The 25,103-nt window shown below is 41.8% G+C and overlaps 1 long non-coding RNA gene across 1 annotated transcript in view; it reads right to left on the bottom strand.

Annotated features, from left to right (window-relative positions):
• The window catches only part of LOC116665897, a 28,841-nt gene extending 24,903 nt beyond the window's left edge, over positions 1-3,938 (bottom strand). The window contains exon 1 of the long non-coding RNA XR_004322676.1: positions 3,616-3,938. This is a non-coding gene — a long non-coding RNA (uncharacterized LOC116665897). The remainder of the gene's footprint in view (positions 1-3,615) is intronic.
• Between the last annotated feature and the right edge of the window lie 21,165 nt (positions 3,939-25,103).

The following is a 25,103-nucleotide window of genomic DNA, read 5'->3' as shown; positions in this document are numbered from 1 at the left end:
AGTACACCCTTGAACTTACTGAACCCTTCCTCCCTCAGAGCCTCTGTGCCACTGTAGCATGGTCTTCATGTGCCATTCTGTCTGACCGAGACCACACTTGCTACATGCCTTTGGAGTAAACTCTGTCTTATTTCTCATTTTTACCACCACTGCCTTAAAAAAAAAAAATGGGAGACATAGAAAGGATTTTAATTGTTTGTCTAGTTAATGTATCAACTAGGTGCCAAATATTGTGGACCTTCCACTCTACTATCCTTCAAATTCATTTATTTCTCTTGTTTAATTTCTTCAGTGTCTCATCATGCTTTCTGAATGAAGACAGACTTCTTAGGATGACTTACAGAAAAGCTCTCCTTACGATTGTGAACATGGTGAGGACAGGGGCAGTGTCTTTTACTTTGTTTCCAGCATTATTGAGATTATCAACAGAAATAATCAATAAACCAATCTATAATAGGAACTGAACAGAGCTTTATTTGAGCCAGACTGAGGACTATAGCCCAGGAGATACAGATTCAAGAAGCACCTGAATTGTGTTGGAGTCGCACTACAAAATGGGAGAGGTTTATAAAGGCAAAAACTGTGAAAGAAATTACATAAATTGTCTTTCAAGAATTAGGATTGGACCTTGCTAGAAGTAAAGGTCTTTGTTAAGCAAAAATTGTTTGGGGACAAAATGGTTTCAGAGTTACAAGGGGAGACCGTGAGGCCATAGGGTTGCAGCTTGGCATCACCATGGTTTTGAGAAAGGCTGGCATGTCCTTGAGTCTGACACAGTTCAGAAAATTCAAGTTCTCAGTGACGCGGGAACATGTCTGAGACCACAGCAACAATGGCCATCCCAACTCCATTTTGGATGCCGGGACCGCTGTTACTCCGTGTTGATTTTTAAATGCATTTTTTTCATTAATAGTTAAATCAGATATACCATGTCTGTTTAAGAGGTCACAAACAAACTGTTTTGGTCAGCTTGAAGTTTAAGTTAAATCATATATAAGACAGAATGACTTCCCCATACCTCTACATGTGAAAATTTCTTCCACTGAGGTATAACTGACAAAATTACATGACATTCAAAATGTACAGCATGATGATTTGATATAGGGATAAACACTGTGAAAGGATTTCAGGGCTTATGTCTTATTATCTCTGTACCCTCCTTGGACCTCTCAGTAAAAGTCTTTTGTAAACTATGGGGAATCACTCATGTGACAATAAGGCTGTGCGTACACATGGTCAGAAAGTCTATGCATGAGGCTGTGGGCGTGGGCTTGACTCCCATGAGAGCTTTTTAGCCGATCATATTGATAACCAGAGATGGCACCCCAACCTCTGTGCCACTCTCTTACAAGTGGGAAACTAGGCAAAAGTGTACATGGGGATCAACACAAGAATAAGTCTTTGTGGATGGAGATGACACTCGACATTGAAATATTTCAGTATCCAGTAGAACTCAACAAGAACACTAAATGATATCTAAAAGCCTGTCAGAGAATGAAATTCCAAGTCCAGGAGGAAAAAAAAAAAAAACTTGATGTGACAAAATATATTTTTGTCTCTAAGCATCTGTGTACCAAACAGAAACAAATGTCTGGGACAGGGATGGGCTGAAACACAGAGGGACTTAAAGCAGAATCTTCACAAAGAACCTGATTTGATTCCGTTCTCATTTCGGCTTCCAAATGGTGATTTACTTAAGCAAAGTTGTCTTTTAACTGGCTGAAGTCACGTAAGGCTTTCTTAGAGTTGCCTGCTCAGATCAGAACTCCTGTAAAGCAGGGCTCCCATCTGGGTAGCCTTCATGCAGCACTCACTCAGGGCCACTCACATTTAAATGCAGTTAGCACCTTTGGATAACAATGGAAGACGTTTTCAGAGACAAGCCCATTGACTGTCTACAGATGGGTCAGATTTTCATGCTTAATATTTAAGAGCTTGTCCTGCTTCTCTGCAGAAAATCCACAGAGAAGGGGAAAACATTAGGGCCAAAAAGGATTGTCAGGATGGATAATAAGGCAAATATTAGATTCATATATTTAAGCTTCTTCCCTGGGCAAAGCTTGTAAATTAATTATAATTCCAAATAGACCTCTTCTTGTACAAAAGTGGAAAAGAGATGGTTAGTTTTCATGTGCTTGGCTCTCCATTGAATGTATATTTCTACTTTTCTACTTCTTTTAGTAAATTGTAAACCACAGGAATCTGCGCTAGGTCCCTGTTTGTCAGGCTCTTGTTCTTGGCCAACTGCCGTTAAATTAAAATTTTAAGTGTTAATATATGCTTTAAATTGTATTGACAAAGTCTGGTAGAAGAGAGAGAGACGGATGGATAGACACATACATACATATAAATGTTTACATCTGCACAGGCTGGCCAAGAAAGATTGTCACATAATCTTTCTCTTCTATGGCTTCACCGGTACAAACAAACCTCACAGATGAATTTCTAAGAATATGAAGCTTAATATAGCTGTTCAGAAAGGAGTCAATGGCCTGTTTACTGCACTTATCGACAATTTGCGAAAGAAGAGACCAGAAATCAGTCTAATTACCAGAATGCCAGTTGTGCTCGTCAACACCAGCTTTGTGACCAAATGTCATTCTGCAGTTGTCACATCACACGAGGGTTTCATTACTGACACAATAGTGAACAAGATCACACGGAAAGCTATTGACTGATCTGCCACACAAAGGAAGGACACACTTGTCTCTATTACATGTTACACCTTAGACTGTAAGCAGCAGGTGTAGCCCCACCCCCTTCACTAGAGAAGTGTAATTTAGACATTGTCTTGCTTCTTTAAGTGTTTGCCAATTAGAGTCCCCTTTCTATTTGCATTATGTCATCAATGGACCGAAGAGACAAGAAATTATCCTGCTCTGGTTCTTCCTGATCTTTAAACGAGACTCAGTCAATTCTCTTGAACTGAATCCAGGAGATGCTTGGGGTGTGCACAGTGCTTACTTTATCAGTTGTCATTTCTGGCAATAAAAACAAATGGCTGCTCTGCGTGAGGCTGGCTTCGTGTGTTCTGTAGGAGACTCGGCTATAATAAGGCAATCCAGAAAGGGAAGAGGAGAGGAAGCCAACCCTTCTTGTGGTCTCTCCTCCCTGAATTGTCAGAGTTAGACGGCAGAAAGTTGCCTGTGATCACAAGTGAGTTGAAGCCACCATCTGCCATTGCCATAGTTCATCAAGTCCTGCGGTCTGGGTTGCCTGTCTCCCAAAAGCTGCACAAACTCCTTCAGTTGGTCTATGTTTTCTGAAGGAGCAGTCACCTTTCCTTTAAATGAGCTCAGTGAATATTATAACCTGGAGGTGGACTTCTTTATTACGGGGCAAGCACCTCAACCAGCACCCGGCCATCGCCTTACCCGATGATGAGTGACGTATCAGAAAACGTGCATCCGTCCCTCACCAGCTCCATTTTCCTGTGTATAGGCTTGTTGGACAGATACAATTTAATGAAAAAATATAAGGTCCTTAAAATCCGTCTGCCATTAATAGTTTAATTAAACCGACACATACTTCAAAATCAGAGTGAGAGAAAACATTAATTTTGGTTATAAAGGGCATGGCATTATTAAAGTTCAATTAAAAACAACATTCACTTACAGTTAACAGCTAAAACAATTCAATTATTTAACACTGGATTGTCACTCGTGACTAACTTCTCCTCTTTGATGTGGAGATGTTCTGTGTCCCGGCTGATTGTTATGGTTGATTCCCTCGAATTCCAAATGGGGTGGTGTTCACAGAGCATCGCATCTTCATTCTGTCCCTGCTGGTGAGTACGCGTTGTGAAGCAGGAAAGTCTAACCAACTGTTTTGTCGTGGTAACAGCTACCTTATAATAAATGGTGATTAAACAGCATATGTGAAAAGTTTCACCTGGTCTGGAAACATTAGCCAAGGTTATGTTTTCCCCTCAGGCACTTTGAAAGATAAGAGGCAACATAATGTCACCATTAAAGAACACAAGTTGATTATGGACCTGCACTGCCTGGTTTCCAGGCGAAGATCCCTAACCTCTCCCAGGTAATCGCTGGGACATTTTCCAAACCCTCGGTGCCTCTGCGTACTGGTCTGCAGACAGAGATAGCAACAGCATTTGTCTTCACAAGATTAAGTGAATAAATGGATTTAGAGCACTTAGAATGCTGCTTGACACATAATAAGTGCTCAAAAATGTTAACTTGGATCAATATTATGATGAAGTTACGAGACTAAAAATTAAGGCTTATTAAACCTAACCTCAAACGGTCAAGGATTAAGTAGGCAAAAATGAAGGCTGCGTCACAAGGAGTCACCCAGCCATCAAGAGACCGCTCAGCGGCATGAGAAAAATTCCCTACTCCGGATCAGAGCTGCCAGAAGATTACAAAGACATAGATCAGACCCCTGTGTCTTCTTTCCACCGGCACCTTGATTTGTCCCCACGAATCCATCTAGTTAGATACAATTTACCACACTTGAAAGTTTGGATCCTCTCCAGAAAAGAAAACATACAATCTAAGACACGGAACCATAGTCAATACAGATGGACCCTCCTTTGTCACAGACGAGAGAACCGAGGCCCAGAGGAATCACAGAAGAAGCAACACAGGCAAGACCGAAGCTGGCAACACAGACAGAACTAGAACTGCGGTCTCTTAGCAACCAAGCTCATATTCTTCCTCTGTTACATCTACCATTAACTTCCATGGATGAGAAATGCAGGTAAGCTGAGTCCCAGCACCTGTCTGTACATCAGGTAACGTGTGTGAGATGATGAAGTGTCACCCCACAGGGATCAAGAAGACCACTGGCGAACACCTGAAAGGGAGGCACACAGGGGCCAGTGAGACCCGTAGTTCATAAAAGGAATTAAAAGGCACGTCTCTGTAATGACTTTAAATGTATTAGGGCCACCAGAATATACTTACAGTCCCCAATAAAAGACAGCAAACAGCTGAGAAGAGACCTTCAGAAATTAAAAAAGAATCTGAAGGAACCTATTGAAAGAAGATGCATGTAAACATTTTATTCCTAGACCGAAGATTGTTGGTCAGTGGTCCTTAGGATACAGTGTCTGAAAAGTTGGCACATAGGGGAAAAACATCTTTAGATCAGTAGACTTTGGGGAAATACATGCTAGTAGATTTGGACTCAAATGTTATCCACTTGTCAGAGCTTGAGCTACATCGCAGACAGAGGCACTTCATCAGCGCCCTTCCGAACGGACTTAGATGAACGATCCAGCATTTGTTAAGCACCACTGTGGCTCTGTCAGAAACTGTTAGGGTCCTGTTTCCTCACCCCTGCTGCCCCGTGGAGGTTCCCACCTGCTTCCCCGCAGCCGTGAGGATCTGCTCACGCCCTGAGGTCAGTTTGGAGGCTGAGCCTCGTATTGTAACCATAGAGGGGCCTGACACTTCTCAGCACTTACTCATTTTTGATTCTGGAACATCCCACAGGTGCCCCTGTTCAGATCCTGACTTTCCCTGTGTTGCACTTGGGGCTGTTTCCTTGAGCTCTACTCCCTCTCCTTGTGGAGCCCCTTCCTTTTCAGGACCTGGCCCTCTGGAACTCGCTTGCTGCTTTCCGCCTGAGACCTCAGGCCACACCTCACTTCTCCACGTGCCAGCATGGTAAGATCTATTCCTATGCAAAGTAGGGGGAAGGTGACACAAAAGAGACATAAAAAAGTAAGGCCTACTGACATGAAGCAAACAGATATGAAATAATTAGGTAACCAGGCAGGCCTTGTTCAAGTGTCCAGGAGCATAAGGCAGCATATGAGCCGAGTTACAGGATGGAGTGGTGGACATGGGGTCCCCACATCCAGATGCACTGTGCAGAGGCCACAAGGCTTGTGCTCGTATTTGGAAGTGCCCCAGGTCTTCAGACGAGCAGAAGATAAGGAGGTGTTTCTGCATGAGTTGAATGAAACACAAGAGAGGAAAACAAGAAGAATTAAGACAGAGAGACTACAGTGAGTTTAGGGATGGGGTGAAGGAAAGAAGGAGAGGCAGGAAGGAGCGAGCTGAGACTAAACCAAAAATTGATACTGAAAAGCGCAGGTTAAAGTCGGACAGGGAGTATGGAGCAGTTTCAGGACTGACCTTTCTGTTTTGCGATTTCCATATCATAATCTAGGAATAAAATACAAAATAAAAGCTCATGACTCCTGAGCCACGACTGGGCTTTGGGAATGACCCAAGACTATTAATACGTGGGGGTTTCTCCCGCAAGGTCCTCTGCCTAATGGGCACAGCAAAAGCGTGGTGAGCAGTAAGCTCGGAGGCATATTAGGGAGCTTCCTGGCTGGGCTGTCCTTTCTCCTTTTGCCTTGTTGTGTAGAGCTATTGCAATTGCTCAGCCCAATTTCCAGCAAAAGAGGCTGGGTCAACTGATTCAATTTCACCCAGACAATCTTGCCAGCTCACTCAGTAAGTCAAACAATAATCCTTTAGTTAGTGGATCAATAAGAAATTAAGAAGCAATTAAAGAGAAGTGAAAAAAACTTAAAAATTTACATTGATCTGGCAATGAGTTTTTTTTTTTCCTCTTAGAAAATCAAGATTTAAAGACAATCGAACTTGTACTGTGTTTGCATTCTATAGGTTGGTTTGAAATTTTTTTTAAATAAAAAGTTAGTGGAGAAAACAGTAAGAATACAGAGAGCTTTAAGTTTTAAAACTCAAATGATAAATAACATAATTACATTTATTTTGAAAGAGAAAGTGTCTTCTCTTCCCACTGATTTTAAGCGAATCGCTAAATGGACACAAACATGCTTTGCGGAAATAGCTGTGGCGATGCAGCTCTGCTAAAGAATAAAAATCAGCTTTCCAAACCACCGTTTCATTTGCAGCATAGAGGCAGCATTTCAAAATTAAAACTGTCACTTTCAACTAAGATCATTTCAGTGCCCACCCCTCTCCAGCCAGCCAAAGTTCAGAAGCACTATTTATTTCATCTACCAGAACAAAGCAAAAAAATTTTCAATTGTTGTTGTTTTGTTTTTTTGAAACAAGAATCCTTCATATGATGTCCTGTTTCTATCTTCTTCAGGTCTAGTAATTACTGCAGCGAGCGGGGAAATAGAAATCCATGGTTTGGTATATTTCTCCAGCCGAAATATTGGCTAACCTTTGCTCCGTTGTTTAACCCCACGGTGTCTTTGCATCCTCCTCTGTTTAAAAGGTGAGGAAAGTTGTTGCTTGCTTCTGGAAGTGTCTGGTACACATGCCTGAGCATTAAGTCTATTAAGCGCTTGGAGGAGAGACATAGTATAGCCATGAATGGTGTGATTTTTAAAGCACACCTTCAATTCAGGAATCCAATCTACTCACCATGATCTTCTAGAAAATTCTCTTTGCACAAAAGAAGACAGCCTTTTCCTTAAGTCGATCACACATAACAGCAACAAACACAAAAGTGAGATCACGGTGGTGAGGAAGTTAAATGGAGAAAACAAGGTGCGTATCTTCTAGCAAAGGGCCTGGAAAGAAGCGAACGGGCCGTTAGGTTTATTCTCAAGCAGGCTCGCCCATTGTGCACCACGGCTCGAACTTCCCTCTTATGCAACAGAACAGCATACAGTTACTAAGCATTACCTGTTCCATGGGCACTGACTGCCGTGGGGCTTGGACTTCAGGAGGTGCTGATGCTGGATGGAGTGTTGGATCCCACAAATGACCGTATTTCCTCTTCTGATTTAAAGGTGTTTTACTAGACAATACATGCCACCTTTATGTTTTACACTTAGTCCTTCAAATAGAGAGGTATTATGTGAGAAGCTGCATGGGGCACTTAAAGACCTGCACACCATCAGTAATGCAGTTAAAATTGGCATTTATATACTTTTATATTTTGATCCCTAATCCTGTTTTTACAAGTGCAAAATCACATTAGGAAACAATGTGATGCTAATTAAAGCTTTGTCACCCATAAGACCTTAGTGAATTACATTTGTAATAGGCTGTGATGCAGAAGCAATTTCTGCTGGGGAAACGGAAGCAGAATATGGGACTACAGTTCTTGTTACTCTATTAAAATCAGTGCTACAGTTGTGTATATTACTGTTGTGTTTTTAATCTCTAAACTTGGCTGGAAATGTCATGTCATCTAAAGTTAAATTCAAAAACTGAAAAAAAAAAAGCATTGCATTATATTTGCATATGTAAAGACCAGATATGCTATTGAATTTTCTACATCAACATACACTTCAGACGATATATGAGTCCCACTTTGCAAAACCTAAAGTGGCTATTGTGGGAGAAAAAAAAAACCCAAACTATTTGGATTTAGTTCTTACGTTTATATAAAATTTACCTATAAGATTATAAAGTCTGAATGAAATCACTTTTTTTTTACTCATACATGGTTTTAAAGATATGAGTTTTTGTAGGATCCTCAGATCAGCCCTAATCCACACTCACCATGGTAATTAATAAAATCCCAGATACAATGGGCTCTCAAATGTAAATGCAGGCTCAGTTCCTCTTGACTCTAGGAGCCATGGCTAGAACTCTGCTTATGAATAGAGAAGGCAACCACGTGGACTGGAACCTGAAAACCACCCAGAGCATGCCTAGACCTTTACAAATGTCCACCAACGTTACTTAACAGCTGTTTGAATGTAGATGTCTGTGTGTTTGTATGTGCAATTTAAACAGTCCTTGGACTGTGCCATTTTTGTATTAAAAATCCCTCTACAGTAGCAAGTAACAAAGCCATAGCATTCTTAATGACTTACCCAAAGAACGGAGTTTCAACCATCAAGAGTAAAACTAACGTGGCCTGGAGGAAGTGTAATGGACGTGGATAATTAATGTCTACAAGAGTCATTATAGGGAAGTTTTAAACTCCTAAAAAAATCTCAGAAAGTGACAGCACATTAAAATTATTTTCAATTATTCAGATATGAATCCTTGAGGTTTGTTTCAACATGTGGTCATAGATAAACATCTAAGCAATAAAAGAATCTCCAGTCCAGCATGGACTGCCCCACTGCCAAAAACTATCCATTTATCTCTGTATTTATAGATCTTGATCCTGATGAGTCAGAGAAATGGATAAATGGAGATACAAAAGTTTGAAAGAGATAAATTGATGAAAAGTTGACCAGTAAATGCCCACAGCAGATAGGACAGTGGACAGGTAACCCCCGCAGCAACCAGAAGGAGAGATTGGTGAACACGGACAGTGGTGCATTAGGTACTGTGATTCAGAAATGTGAGCACAAGGTAAATAAAAATAGCCAGAGATTTAATGGCAGCATATGGACAATAGGTGAGAGTGAAAGAAAACATCAAATGAGTCCATATATTTGGAAGAAAGAAATGCTCTGGCGAAAGACGAAGGACGGTGCGGGTAGGGGGGCAGCAGGCATGAGACCAAAGGGAAAAAAGTGCATATTTCATCTTGCGAGGGAGTGGCAGCCATTGAAAACACACCCCGTAATTACAGTAAACCCAATAAACAAAGTAAATATAAAGAGAAGGAGAATGGGAAATAGAAAAAGGAAATTATATGGTCATTTTCGTTCCTTTAAAGCTACATTGCTCCTCCTTTTGTATCCTGCGTTTCTCATCCTTTTATTTCTCTTCCAGAGGAAGAAACAAGCAAAAATAATTTACAATCATAGATGATCAGTACCCACAGTCCATCTGCTTAGTTTAACCACAACAGAATGTGCAAGAGTGTTTGTATTTGAGGAGAGACGGGCAGGCACTATTATGTACCAATGAAACAAGCTAATGTCTAAAACCCAGATTCTGTTCAGTAATAAATTCCACTGTCTATGTTATAATCCTGCTTGAAAATGCTCATAGGAATTCAACTTAAAGAATTCCCTCTTTTTTTTTTTTTAAGAAGTCAATCGTTTCTGCAATGAATATTCACAATGCATGTCCCCACAAAGGACAGCTAATGCATCCCAAAGCGTAACCGGTAAACAGCCACTGGCAATAGAAATTTATGGAATTAGGAAAACCGGACTGGTTAAAATACATGACTGCATTCATTGTTGCAAAATGATTGGATTCATGTCTCATCAAATTTACATTGTGAAGACTGAATATAGTATGATTAGGCATTATTTTAACAACTACATTAAAATACAATTTAAAATAAAATGGCCCTTCATATCATACTAATATCAGTGTTTTAAATAACAAAGGGGATGTTTTTTTTTTAAAGAAAAGGATTAGCATTTTGTTTCAATCAGGACCAGCAATGAGATTCCAGTTGGGGTCTCAAAGATTCAGAATTTTATTAATATTCCAGAGATGCATTTGTGCTGCCTCTGGGTGCACTGAAAAGCCACTTAAACCGCACTTAGAACAGCACTACAGGATCAAATTGATGCGCATCGGCCATTTACAATAAAACTGGATTATTATAAAGGCATGCGTATTTGCATAATTACACGTTTGATTTTTTGATAATGCAGCATACAGGACGGAGTGTTGCTTCATGTAGAAAACATCATCAAAAAGCACCATCTGCTGTAGTAGTTAATGCACTGCACACTGATCAAAAACGTTGAAGATGGATTTCCGAGTATCAAAAAGAAGAAAGCTTGAGTTGTATTTACACAGGCAGGATGGCTGGCTGGATCACGTAGAAAGGAGGAATAAAATTCAGGCACAACATGGTATAAAAAGATAAGAGCCACACATCTTCAGACACAGAAATGAGCACTTTCATGAATATGGGATAAGAGGTTTAGATATCTGTTTAGATGATGTCATCCTTGCATTTAGTAAATTCTCAGATTCTAGATTCTATATTTAGAAATGAAACACTTTAGAATAATTGCTCATGAATAGGGCTGTCCTTGGAGAGGCTTCCATTATGTGTAGCAGTGGATTTGGAAAGGCGAAAAGAAAAGGAAAAAAAAAATTCCGTTTTTCATTGTGCATTAAAATGAGGGTAGTAACAATGATTATCTTGGATAGTGGAATTATGGATGAGTTTTTTTCTTTTCTTTTCTCCTTTGTTTTTCCCCTTAAATAGTCTTCCTAATTTTTATGTAATGTACATTTAAAAACTGTATAAAATACAAAGTAAAAAAAAAAACAAAAAACCCATGAAGTTAGAGATCTACTTTTTTGAAGAAAGAACCATTCTTAGAAAAAAAAAAAGAAAAACCAAGAGAGTACACACACAAAAATACTACAATGCAAAACAAACTTTCAACATGCTTTGCAGAGCACTTAGGGGAGTGGAAGACACACCTGTGGGATGAAGAGAAGCTATTTGGTCACAAAGGTGATGATGCAGTTTTACTGCTGGGGAAACGAAGCTGCAGCTCCTAAGGGCCCCATGTCCCCTTCTCCAAAGGGAGACGTGAGCTTGTCATTAGAATGCCATCCATTCGAGGCCTACAAGGATTATTTAAAACCCCAAATAGTCTCGTGTAGGTCTTCTGCGATGTGTGCCGTCAAAGAGGCCTGACTTGAGGAATCCGACAGGGAACTATATTCAGCTTCTTGTAATGAGCTGACATGGAAAAGACTCCGAAAAAAATATGTATGTATAATGGAATCCCTTGGCTGTACACATAAACAAACATTGTAAATTGACTACATTTCTTTAAAAATTAATAAAAAAGAAAAGGATTCCTGTAGAGGAAGAACAAGTGGTGAGTTAGGGACATTGGGAAACAGTGAACTTGAAATGAATGAATTGGCTCCAAGCCAAAAAAAAAAAATTGAAATATCACTTTAATTGCAGATGTAATATTATAAACAGAGTAAATCAAGTCTTGTTTGGATTCTGCACAAGTATTGGGAATTAAAATAAAAGTTCAACAACACTGCCAGTTTTGCCCCATGAGAGGTGCCCCGGTGAAAGCGGAAATGTGCCGAGCAGAAGTTCTGAGCGCTCCCCGAATGAGAGACCTGGGAACCAAAGGGAGCAAGGACATAAATCATATATTGGAAAACCCCACACTTTGGAATGGATCCTGGGAAATGCTAGACCTAATGCTCCTCCGACAGTGGCAGCTCCGTACTCACTGCTTCCTCGCTGAAACCCACTGCGGGAAGTCGTATCCATGCAAACAGAAATGGTCACCTAGGCACCCTCCCAGCTGAAAGAAGGCTCGTGGCCGGGAGCTCTCCGTGGATGGCCTGCATGCAGACATGGACCCAAACATCAGAGAGGACGACGCATGAGGCCCATAGCTACAGACGCCACCCAGATACGTCTTCTGTCTGATGGCTGTGTCCGAAGGTCCAAAGCCAAATCAGTCAAATCAGACTGACACTCCTTTCTTAAGACCCAGAACGTGTGCACACGTGGGTGTGTGTGCGTGTGCATGTGTGTGGGGGGAGAAAAACACTTGGAAAATATGCCTTGGCTCACTAGAAAAAGATAAAACCCCCTTTTTTTTTTTTGCCTATAAATAACAGTATCAGACTCCTGTTTAGGGTATTCACCACTTACTTTTGAAGTCTCCTCTTTTCCATTTTTAATAAGTTTCTTTTCTGATTATGAAAATAGTACATATTTAGAGTAGAAAATCCGTAGCCTATAGGAAAGGACAAAGAAGAAAATTAAAATTATCAATAATCCTACTTTTCACTTACTTAGCTTTTAAATTTCCCATAGAAAAGTTACAAAATAGCCTTAAAATGATTTAGAAAAAAAAAAAACAACTTTGGTTCATTTAAAGTCCTCTTTTTAACAGAATAAAAACTTGTGGTTGCCAAGGAGAAGGGGAGTGGGAAGGGACAGACTGGGAGTCAAAATTTGTAGATACTGACAGGCATATGCAGAATAGATAACAAGACTATACTGTGTGGCACAGGGAAATATATACAAGATCTTGCGGCAGCTCACAGCGAGGAAAATGTGACAATGAATATCCGTATGTTCATGTATAGCTGAAAAATTGTGCTCTACACTGGAATTTGACACAACATTGTAAAATGACTATAACTCAATAAAAAAGGTTTAAAAAATTTAAAAAATAAAGTCCTCTTTTTAAAACCTTAGCTTTTTATGATAAAATAAATGTTATGGTATAAATTCAAAGAGCACTGGGGAAACGCAGGGTGTCCACACGTCTAACAATGCTCTTCTGGGTTTGTTTAGCCAATACTCCTCTCCACTGGGTGATGCGTTCACAGGACCAAAGGAAAGTGCCCCCAGACCCATCGTATAATACGCTCTGGGAAACCAGGGACCCACATTCTCTGCCCAGATGTTCACCTCCACGGGTTTCACCTCTTCCCTGGGCATCCCAGTGCTGGGCTACTCTGGGTACACCTTCAGGCCTGCAGGATAGCTCAGGGGCAGCTGATTGCAGATTAAGTTAGGGAAGCTTGGACCATCCAGCTGAGATGTCCACATGGGTGCAGGAGGCCCTTCATGGTATGAGATGCAGACTGTGGTGCTAAGAGAATGAGGTGGAGCGCCGGATGAGGGCTAGAATGGAAATCAACATGGTCTGAAAATAATATATTTGAGTCTGGCCAACTAGGTCATTTTGAAGATATATTTGTTAGGGAAGGAGAAGAGAACATGTCTCACTTAATAGTTTTGTTAGCTTGACTTTAATCCTCAACAATTTGGCATATGGTATGTTGGCCTACATATGTAATTTTGCTCCTATAACTGTAAACGTTGGAGACAGGCCTGATGGCAACAAAGAACGAGGTTGGTAGGGTTTCCTGCAGGAAAGCAGCAGCAGTTTCACTCTGAATACTTCCATGTTTCCTCCTGGAAAACAAACAGAGCAACCAGAGTGTGTATAAAAATAGCAACCAATTCTATTTTCGCTGAAACTAGGAAACAAACAAGCGTATAATCTTCTAAATAACTGAGTCAAGTGCTCTGAAGAACACGGAGACAGAATGGAGAGAAGGTGTGGGCAGGGTGAGGGGCTCAGTGGATGCAGATCTCAAAAATATACAGAAAACAGAGATGGTGAAAAAGAAAGAAAAAACCCCCCACCCTGAGCAAGAACTACTGGGAGCTAGACTGAGTGCTTACAGGAACCAAACGGTGGGGGAGCAGAGAGAGGGGTGAGAAAGTGACCGGTGGGGCCCAAAGGTAGATCTTGGAATCTACTACAAAAACAAACAAATAGTAAGTAAATAAGCAAATCAATAGAAGTACCTTCTAAAAAGAGTGGATGATCTTGGAAGGCAAAGCCTGTACCTACGTGGGTGTGAGGAGGGGCAGCAGCTGGTGAAGGAACCAGGAAAATGTAGGATTGGCTGAATCAATCATCCTGAATTAAGTTAGGTTCTAGAAGAAAGACAGCATATTTTAAGGACAATGTCTTTCTTTGCAGCAGCAAAAGGAGTCTTTTACCTAAATTCTTGAAAGATACATTACCCCTACTCCTTTCTCCAAGTGACTCCAGCTATTAACAGATCCAGAAAAATCCAACTCACTCAATATGAGTGCCAAACAAAGGCTAAGCACAGCACACACACAAAGACACCACAAGACAAAATGCCTTTAAAACTTAGCAAAACTATTCTACAAATGAAGAACACTCAGCATGAAAAAAATGCCTTCAAAGAAGATAAAAATTATAACCTAACTTTAAAACAATACTGAACAATTACTGTTATTATAAGAGAAAACCACAAAACAGAAAAATATAAGAGATCATGGATGTGTTGCTTAAAACAAAGTCGTCAAAAATAGGAGGAGGTAAACCAGTTACTGGCAGAACTCAGGAAAAAAGTGGATAAAATAAATTATTCCAGAAGTGAAGATTAATTATTAGCACTGAGGGAATAAACACCACAGAGTGTAAAAGGCAGAGGACAGACACTAGAAAAGCAAAGTGGAACAGAAATGAAGAAAGAAATTGAAAAATAATCATACAGAGAAAATGGAACTATAGAAGACAAAGAAGACTTAATTTGTGCAGTAGTAAATTTTCCCCCAAAGAAAATCAAAACAATAAAATGGAAAAAAATTTAATTTAATTTCAGAAACCTTTCCTGAAATGGGAGAAGACTTGAGTTTATATGATGAAAGATCATCAGGAAAACCTATTTCAAATGACCAACAAGGACACGTACACTTGCTCAGTAGGGCTTGAAATCTTAGTAGCCGAGTTGATTTTTGGCTAATAGGCGTAACAAAATAAAGATGAAATTTGTAATGTTAAAAGGGACAATGAAATTATAATGATATGAATATATTCATAAAAGTGGTAGCACCTATAATATAGCAGAATTTGCAGAAATTCATGGAGAAATAGGAAGACGTCAGCTGTAGGAGGCTTCTTTTTACCACTTTTGGTCCAAGACAGATCAAGTGACCTAAAAATAAGTAAGGACAGATGGGACCCAAGCAACATCATCAACAAGGAAGAAAAAATAATTTACATAACAGGGACTTTTAGGTTGTTTATTAGCACAGCATAATCATCCTACTCTTGCTAAAACTCATCTTTGACATAATTACATTCCAGCATCATTGTTAATGGTGGGATCATGGAACAACTTCCATCAAAGTCAGGAACATAATATGCATCTCAACCATCGCCTCTAATACCCCTATTATTTACTATTATTTGAGACTATTCATTTATGAAATTAAAAAATAGAAAGAATTGAAGATAAAAATTATAGGGAGGTAAATCTATTATTATTTACATATAGGTGTTTAGCCACAACTGCCAATCAACTGAAGACTAACTACAAAGGAACATGAAATAATTTATTATTTAATGTAGATTAAATTTATCTATCTACTTCTATTGTTTTAGTTTTCATATATATATAGACGACAACCAAGTGGAAAATATTTTTAAAAATTAAAGCTCCATTAATAATAGCAAAAGGCCTAAAACGTCCATAGAAAAGTTCACTAGAAATGTAGGCAACCTACGTGAGGAAAACTGTAAAACTTATTTGATAAACACAAAGTGAATTTTAACTTTGAGCCTCATGAGTCCATTGCCAATGTGCCACATATTTGTGAAGTTCATTTTGTGTGCCAACTTGACTGAACCACTGGGTGCCCAGTATTTAATCAAACATCATTCTGGGTGTGATGTGAGAGTGTTTCTGGACGAGATTAAGATTTGAATAGATAGACTGAGCAAAGCAGATTGCTCTTCCAAATGTGGGTTGGTGGTGCTTATCCAATCAGTTGAAGGCTAGAAAAGAACAAAAAAGCTGACCCTCACGAGGGTAGGAGGGAACTCCTCTTGCTTGACTGGTTGAACTAGGACATCAGTCTTTTCCTGCCTTTGGATGCAAACTGACATATTGGCTCTTTTTGGGTCTCTTAGCCTGCCAGCTTTTGGACTGAAAATTATACCATCAGCTCTCCCGGCTCTCAGGCCTTTGGACTTGGACTAAAACTACACGTCAGCTCTTTAGAGTCTCCAGCTTGCAGATCTTGGGACTTCTTACCCTCTGTAATCATGTGAGCCAATTTCTTATAATAAACCTCCTTACATATACATCTATATATCTATATATCTATACATCTAGTTAGTTCTGTTTCTTTGGAGAGCACTAATGGAGTATTCAAGACAAAATACAATGTTAAAAATAACCCTTTAGAAAATCAAAGAGAATCAGGATATTATTTCTTCTGAGGATGAATTTTCAAATGTCAAACTCCAGGTATTCATGCTTCCACGCACTCTCTATTTTATTTCTATGCAAAAGGTCAGTGAGTGGAGACACTAATGTGCTCAAGCGGACTCGAGTGAATAAGGGCTTACTGGTCCCAGGAATGCTGCTAACTGTGTCTTGAAGAGCTGCTGACTTCGATGTGAAATATTACCCCAACGTGGCGCTAAGTTCTACTTCTTGCTGTTTGATCCTGCCTGTCACCTCAGGCAATCGATTTTCAGTCAATCAAAAAAAAAAAAAAAACCACTTATATGATTGCAGAAATAAGTTATTCAACAAATATTAAGAGTTAAGAGTTGGCAAGCACTCTGATAGGCACTGGATATATTTTGGTCAATTTTGCAGAGCCTTCTACAGAGTCAAGTAGAAGAAACAGGAAGAATCAAAGAGCAACAAAATAAGTAAATAAATATATAATTACAAATTATAGGAACAAACAAGACACAGAAATAAAGAATGAATGGAAGACCCAATGAAGATAAAGTCACCAGGGAAAGTTTCTCTGAAGAGATGACATTAAGCCAGCACCTAAGGATGTATGAGTCCTTTGTGAGAACCTCAATGTGAGGGGAGTTCTAAACCGAAGCAAAACGGGGTGATGGACTGAGATGAAGAAGAAACTATTCTGCTTGAGGAAATGCCAGGAGTCAGTGACTGGAGTTTGGAGGACGAGGGAATACCATGTTACATGAGCTTGGGGAACCGGGCAGGAGGTTGACCGGCAGGGCAGCCACATCGATGTGCCTGGACTTACAACAAAGTGCAAAGAGGGATTTTATGTCAGAGAGTGTCATGCTGGGATTTATGTTTCTGGAAAGACGATTTCTGTGGTCGTGTACAGAATCAGTTAAGGATGGGAATGGCTGTGTTCTGTGTGCACGGGCATCAGTTTGGAGGTGTTGCAGTAGTTAGGTCTAAAATCACGATAACCTGGATTGGAGTGTGGCATTGAAGATGGGGAGAGGTTGATCACCTTGGAATACATTTAGGAAACAAAAGGTGATTGGACTTAGTGATCAATTAGAGGAAGAGAGATGGGGAGGAATTATGAGTGTCTCTCAGCTTTCAGTTCTAGGCAACTGGGTAGATGATAGTGCCAAAGAAAAGGAAGATGGAGAGGGGTTCTCAGCAGAAAATAAAAAGTGGGTCCTGGATCCTTTTCTGTGAAATGTATAGATGTTAGGAGGTCAGACGGAAGGTTAGGACTAGAGTTACAAATGTGGGACTTGTTCACCTAAAAATGGTATTTTAAGTCACAAGGATGGAGAAGGTCATTTATGGAAACTGTGACGGGTTGGGACTCAGGTGTGAATGTTGAGGAAATGTAATACTTAGAGATATGATGCACAGAGGAGACGCAAAGGAGACTTAGGAGGAATGTGTAGAGGAGCGGGGGAAAACTGGGGAAGTATGCCAAAAACATGTAAGCCAAAAAGAGACAGAATCGTGACAGCACAATGGTCAATTATTAAATGTTCTAATGTGGATTTTGCAATGTGGAGGTCATTAGTGACCAACTGGATAGTGAGGGTGAGTGTCAGGTTCCAGTAAACTACAAAGTGAACGTGGAGAGGAAAGGGAGGGTGCTCTGTCTGGACAACAATTTTATGGAGTTTTATTGTGAAATGGGAAGAAGAATGGGATGGTAGCTGGAGGGAGGTGTGGATTGATACAGAGCTTTTCTTTTTTGTAATTTTTAGGATTGTTATACTAGATTAGGTTTATACACTGATGGGAATAATTTAGAAGAGAAGTTATGACAAAAGCATCAAAGTTCCTGAGAAGATGAGAGGAATGGAAGTCCCAAGCAGGACTGAAGGAAAGGACTTTGATTAAAAGAAGACACTCTAGATTGTAGGAGAGAAGGAGACAATCAGAACTGTGGGCAGAGGCTCTCAGATTTTGCGGTAGAAAGCTGCCTGGTCTTCTCAATGAAATGTGGAGTGAGCAGAAAGAGACTAGGGAGTGGCACCCTCAGGAAGGACATGATGGTTGAGCAGAGTCTTCAAAGAAGAGTGAGTGTGCCCATGGGAGGGGAAATGGGTAGAGTGGAGGGTCAGACGGAAGGGTGTTCCTAATGAAGGACAGTCTGTTGACCAAGTGACCAGGTCACCGAACAAAGATAACAGACCGCCTGGTGCATCAGGAAACATTACGCAGATTCAGTAGCTTAATAAAGCTGGAGCAAAGGATGCAAGAGCGAAGGTGAAGGGCCTTGAATGAAATGCTTCGGAGTCTGGACAGAGTTCCATAGGCATTTTGGAGCCACCGGAAGCTGTAGGCAGTCACAGGAAAAATGTCACTCAGAGCACAATGCAGATAATGCATTTGAGGGGATGGGAAGCTCGTGACAAGTCAAAGAGATCACTGCAGGGGTCCGGGTGAGAGAGGACAGTGTCCTGAGTTAAGGCTGTAGTAGCAGGGTGGGGAAACACAGATTAGAATACTAGACAGGTTTATCTGACAGGTCCTAGTTATCAAAGAGTAATAGTTATATAAGGAGAGAGTGAGAGGAGGCGAAAGCTTAGGGCAGAAGCCTGGCGAGCGGCTACCGTGAAAGCGCAACAGAGAAGGAACAGCTGGAGAGGCGGGAGGAGAACCAGGAGGACATGAAATTGTCAGGGAAGTCGAGGTAAGAGAGAATTGTAAGTAAGAAGGGTCACATCAAAGGCACAAAAAGTAAAGACCACAGGGCCTGAAATAGAAAACTGTCCATTGTGGAGGGGAGGGGTTAGCTCAGTGGTAGAGCGTGTGCTTAGCATGAACGAGGTCCTGGGTTCAAGCCCCAGAACCTCCATTAAAAAAAATAATAAATGAAACCTAAATACCTCCCCCCTCAAAACGAAACAAAACAATCTATTGTAACTATTACTTGCAAAAAGGAAAACAAATGACATGAAGGTTTTAAATACTGTACACAGGGAGAACCTACAGAGTTGGTAGGTTCGAAACGTAAATTCTAAAACGTAAACAAAAATCAGCCTTGCAGGACTCATCGTTACAAATGTGTTTATAAAATAAAGTGAATATCAGTGGCCTCTGTATTATTTTATGTCAGTAAATGTAAAACAATTATGGTAACTTTCACTCACTGTCTAACTCCCCGAACCCTTTTTCCTCTTTAGGTCAAGGGTTCCTCAAACGTAATTTCTTCTTACCTCGGGGATTTTCAGGACCATGACCTTCAAGGTTGGGAAGGAAATACTGTATCTGAGAATAAGTTTTGCAATCCGTTAGCCACCGAACTTCCCCAGGCTTGAGTTTCCTCATCTGTAAAGTGAAGTATTTGAATTAGGTGACGTATCTCTGAATCTGTGAACTTAACCGTTATCTCCAAAATGTTCTGAGACTTCTGACGTGCTCTTGCCAATAAGACTCAAAGTGATGACTCTGCAGATCACAGCCTGCCTGCCCGATGGTTTGTTTTAAGTAAGTTTCTTATCCCTTTGGGTCTCAATTTCTATTTTGTGACAACGAAGCCTAGAACTAGAGAAAGGGAACAGGCGAGGTGCCTTGCACAAAGTAAACATCCAGTATTTCTTGAATGGATACATATAGAAAGAAACACTCGGAGCTCACCTGCTCCAACGTACCAGAGACCACCAGAATCCCTTCCTTAGCCTCCGCGACCAGATGCGGAAGCTGGGAGCGCGGGCCCCTTCCCCCGGCCGACGTCAGGCCTGCCAGTGACAGGGGCGGGTTCTCCCTGGCCGCCACGGGAATGCAGTCGGCGCCGGCGAGCAGTCAGTGCGGGGCCGTGTTTGCCAGTGAACACCCTGCTCCAGCCGCCCCAGACTTGCCGGAAGAAACCAGCGCCTCGGCCCGCCGGGCCCCCGCGCTCAGACTGTGGGGTGGGCTCTGGCCGCTTTTGTCCCTGTTTCCCTAAGTCCCGCCTCTTTCCACAATCTGTGGTTTCAGTTTGACTTTGTGTCTAAAGTTGTTGTGGGCCTTTTTTTTTTTTTTTTTTTTTTTTGGCTTTAAAAGAAATAAGCCAAAGTCAAAAACAAAGTGATAGAAGATGAGAAAGTGATAGAAGATGATGGAGGTGCCTGCTGTCCTTCGAATATTTGAATAAAGGGATCAAACCCTCCTTCACAAGCCCGGCCCTGAAGAGCCGCGGACAGGGCTGCAGGGAGGGGCTCACATTAGCCGCGAGGGGGTTGCGGTGCTGGGGGTTGCAGATGAAGGTCCTGATGATTCCATCATAGAAGGTGTTGCAACAGTAAGAGGATGGTCCCTGGAAGCTGCGTGGAGAAGTGTCCCGGCGACGCTGAAGCAGAACGAGTCCCAGCGAGTGAGAAGAAAAACAGATGCCCACCGCTGAAGAACAGTGACCCTAAGTCTGCTCCATGACTTGCAAACTGTCCATATTACTAAAGAATTATGCAGAGAAAAAAATCATTTTTTGGTCTCTTTTTTAGTATCTCCAACCATGCGGAACTCCTAATCTCACCGGGATGTCGGCGAGTCCTGCGGGCGGCCGCGAGGAGGGACGGTGGTGCGGCGGGGACGGAAGCCAGCTGCCCTCGGCGGGGACGCGCCAGACGGCGGTGTCGGAGGGCGAAGCGGAGGGGGCGCCAGCCGTGAAGCTGAAGCTCAGTCGGGCTGGGGAGCGTCTGGGGGCACAGACTGAAGGAAGGGTATTCACCCCGAGGCCGTCACAATGTGAACCTTTTTCCGGATACGTATTGGGGATTTTGTAGGAGGAAAGAAATCCATATTCTTAATGCAAAGACAAGTGTACTCTGTTTCCACTGGCGATTTGCTGTTCCTGAAGACCTTCACTCCTGAACCATATGGGAGACACTTCATCTTCTATGCAACCCTCTCAGGTTTTTCCAAAGAATGACCCAAAACTTGCCTTCATCACAGCTTTGGTTACGAGTCACAGGATGCCCTCCACCACTAACACACCAGGTCGTCTAGTATCTGAAGATGTCAATTACATCATCTGCTTTTAAAAAGACTGAAATATTTCTGGCACCAAAAATGGTTTTGAGTATATGAACACTTAAGTGCCCTCTACTCAACTTAAGGAACAAAACATTACGGATGAAATTCCAATTTTCTTGGACCCCTTCGTGATGTCATTTTTTTCCTCCCCTAAGACAGTGAATCTCCTGAAATTTATCTGTATCATTCTTAAGTGTATTTCATATTTTTACAACACACGGACAGTTCCGTAGAAAGCATGTTTCACATTTTTGTTTTAAACGTTTAGGTTCTCAATGCCTGTGAGGTTAGGAAGGCACAGAGAGCAAATGAAGCACTTGTGACAGGAAAGATGGCTTGTGTGTTCAGCGCTGTGTCTGGACTTGTCATGTAAGGTTTGTCTGCTAATCCCCAAGCTGGCTCTCTGACCCTCTTGCAGTTTCTGTTGGCCACTGATAGCATTAATAAACTTGTTTTCTGATTAAATTAGCTAGAGTTAGTTTCTCTTGCTAGGAACTAAGAAACCCGACTGACTCAGAATGTTCAAGGACTGCTCTCTAATCCCACGTGGTGTAAACAGCACAGCTGGATTCCAGGTGCCACTCGACCACACTGAGCGGTGGCAGAGGGTTATGGCTGATGGTCTGCCCCCAAAACTTATAGGTTGAAATCCTGACCCCCAGTACCTCAGAATGTGACTGTATCTAGAGATAAGTTCTTCAATTCAATTAAAATGAGGACATTGCGGGGGACCCCACTCCCATATGACTGGTGTCCTTGTCAGAATAGGAAATGAGGACCCAGACTTGTGCAAAAGGAAGATGGTAGGAAGAGGCAGGGAGAGGACAACCGTCTACAAACCAAGGAGAGAGGCTTCAGAAGAAACCAGCTCTGCTGACACCTTGATCTGTGACTTCCAGCCTCCAGAACTGAGAGCCAATACACTTCCAGTTCAGGCCACCCAGTCTGCGTTCTGTTGCTAAGGTACCCTCAGCAGGCTAGTACAGGGAGTGAGGGACGGAACGAACCCAAGCTGATCTCAGAGTTGCTCCATTAGATGATCTGAAGAAAGAGGTAGGGTCTGGGAGGAATAGCTGTTGGAAGGGGGAAGGCAAGATAAGAAATTCAGTTCTGATGTTTTCGGTTGGCGATTTCTGAAGAGAAAACAATAGAAAGGCTTAAAGCTGGCTTCCTTCTGAGGCTCCTGGGAGAGACTTCAGGTTAAGGGGCAGAGAGAAAAGACCTCTTCGGGTGTCCACGGTTTGCGCCGTTTGACCTGGTTCTGAATTGCCTGCTTCGTAGGCTTTACAAAGACAAAAGCAGATTTTTGCATGAAATTTTCCAGTAGCAAGTCTCTGCTGAGGGGTTACATGCTTATTTTGGTGGCTGGAGGAGCCGCAGTTGTAGCACAGAGCCAGGCCATGAAGAACCATTCACTGGAGGGGTGTCCCTACGGTTGGGAGATGAGGGGCTAGTCGAGCACTGAGCCCAGTGGCTCTCCTTCAGGAGCCAGGCCAGGGTACACGCGCTCTCTGTCTGTGGAGACAAATTGATCAGACCTACTGAATTCCAGCTTCCTGAGTGGTGTCTGGTATTGAAATTGCCTTTGCAGCATTTCCTGACTTTCCACTGAAATGCCCGTGCAGACTGCCACTCACTGACTCATGACGTAACAGTAAGTGCCTACTCAGTGCCAGAGCGCTGCCCACCACTGCAGATGAACAGCTGGCAAGTCTACACCTGGAGCTGCCCTCAGAGATCTTACCCTTCAGATGGAAGGGAGAGAGAAACAGAGCAAGGCCAAAATGAGCATGCGGCTGTCCCCTTGAAGAAATGAATGGGTCGTGGGCATGACTGCGGGTTACTCCCAGTCTCCCAGGGTGGGATTCACCTGGCTGGATGCCCATGAAGTTGCTGAGGATGGTTTCAGAATTTAAGAAGTCCTGATCAGAGAAATTAAACAAAAAAAAAAAAAAAAAAAAAGAAAAGAAAAGAAAGAGAAAACCAGAAAACTTTGAAAATATACATCCATTGGCAAAGGGGCTGAAAATTCCTTGTAAATGAGTTTTAGTAAAAACATCAGGTAATATTAGAATTATTTCTGTTTCAATGTTCAGAGTGGTTGTGTTGGAAGTTGAAAGGAAGAGGAGTCAGGGCTAGGAGAATAAGTTTACAGTCATTCTGTAAAAAGACCTGAAAGGTGTGAGTTTCAGCAGCCCGACCACCAGTGGGGAGGGTGAGCCAGAAAGGGCTGTGGACACCGAAGTCCAGCTCACACAGCTCTGCTCAGCTGACCTCCATCCCCACCCTGCCCCCATTCCCAGACAGGTAGAAGCCGTGGACGTCGATCCCTTTTTCCCTCCCTATCCCCATTCTCTCTTTTTAATGGCTACGGTGATCTCAGCAAGAGAATTTACTCAACCATATTAGCAGCATCTTAAACGATGCAATTTTATCTTGTCAGAGAAACAGCCGCAATTAATACAGATGATCCCTTCCCATTCAGAGCTTAATTCAGACCGCATACCTGATAGGTTCTTTTAAAATGTTAACTCTGATCACTCGTCTTATTTTAAAATTAATTCCTGTTTAGAGCAGAGCATTTAGTGCAGGGCCGGGCTGTGAGTGTGGAGATGCCCACGGAGTCCCAGAGTCCAGTTTAGTGCCAGCACAGAGGATGTGGGGTCACGCTGCACACAGAGAACGTCCCATGATTTCGATACTAAAAGATGATAACCTTTGCTCTGTGGTACCTATTTTTCCAGCCACGTGTGTGCAAGCACACATAAGAATATGTGTTGACATAGTTTCACAGGCATGAAATCAGACGGCTGTTACAGGACATCTATGGGAAATGCCATGAGGCAATGAGATGAAAACATTGGGACCATCACTCTTAATAGTCCTTATATTTGACTTTTCCACAGTGGCCCTGAGCTCGAATAAAAAAACTCTGCCAAACACTTAAATCTCCTCTCCTTTTTTGAAGTGTTCTGCTTTCTTGCTCTAATTTATGTGTGTAAATTAGAAAGGAACATCTCTGTACGCCATACATAAGATGAAAAGGAGGCTGTAATTACATTTCACCATGTCCTCTGGATTTTTCCACCTGGGAAAGTGAGGGAAAATCAAAAAGCCTCCTCCTCTTAGGAGACTGTTGGCTGAACGGCCTTTATGTCTCCTGCGGGCTGCGGAGGGAGCTCCCCTGTCCCCGAGGGACAGATCACCCCCTGGGGTTCAGGGATACTCAGGCGATTGAAGATTCTGACTTTCAAGGACAGCAGTTCATCAGTTTAAGTATCCAAGGAAATAATGAATACATTGTAGTACATTTATAGCGTGAGCAACCTCAGTTTAAACAAACAAACAAACAAACAAAAAAACAAAAAACACACCTGGGCTACGTGTAGCAACGTGGAAGAATCTCAAAAGCAGAATTTTACGAGAAAAGGTGAGCTGCAGAGTTAGAGGTGCAGCGTAACACCATACATACAACGTTTAAAAACAAAAGTGTGAAACATGCTTTTTATGTTTTAAATTTTTTTGTTTTAAATTTCA

This window comes from Camelus ferus, chromosome 9, assembly GCF_009834535.1.
Source record: "Camelus ferus isolate YT-003-E chromosome 9, BCGSAC_Cfer_1.0, whole genome shotgun sequence".
In the NCBI taxonomy this organism is placed as follows: Eukaryota; Metazoa; Chordata; class Mammalia; order Artiodactyla; family Camelidae; genus Camelus; species Camelus ferus.
Note: the sequence above shows the minus strand (reverse complement) of the source record. Positions and strands in the feature narration are given on the sequence as shown.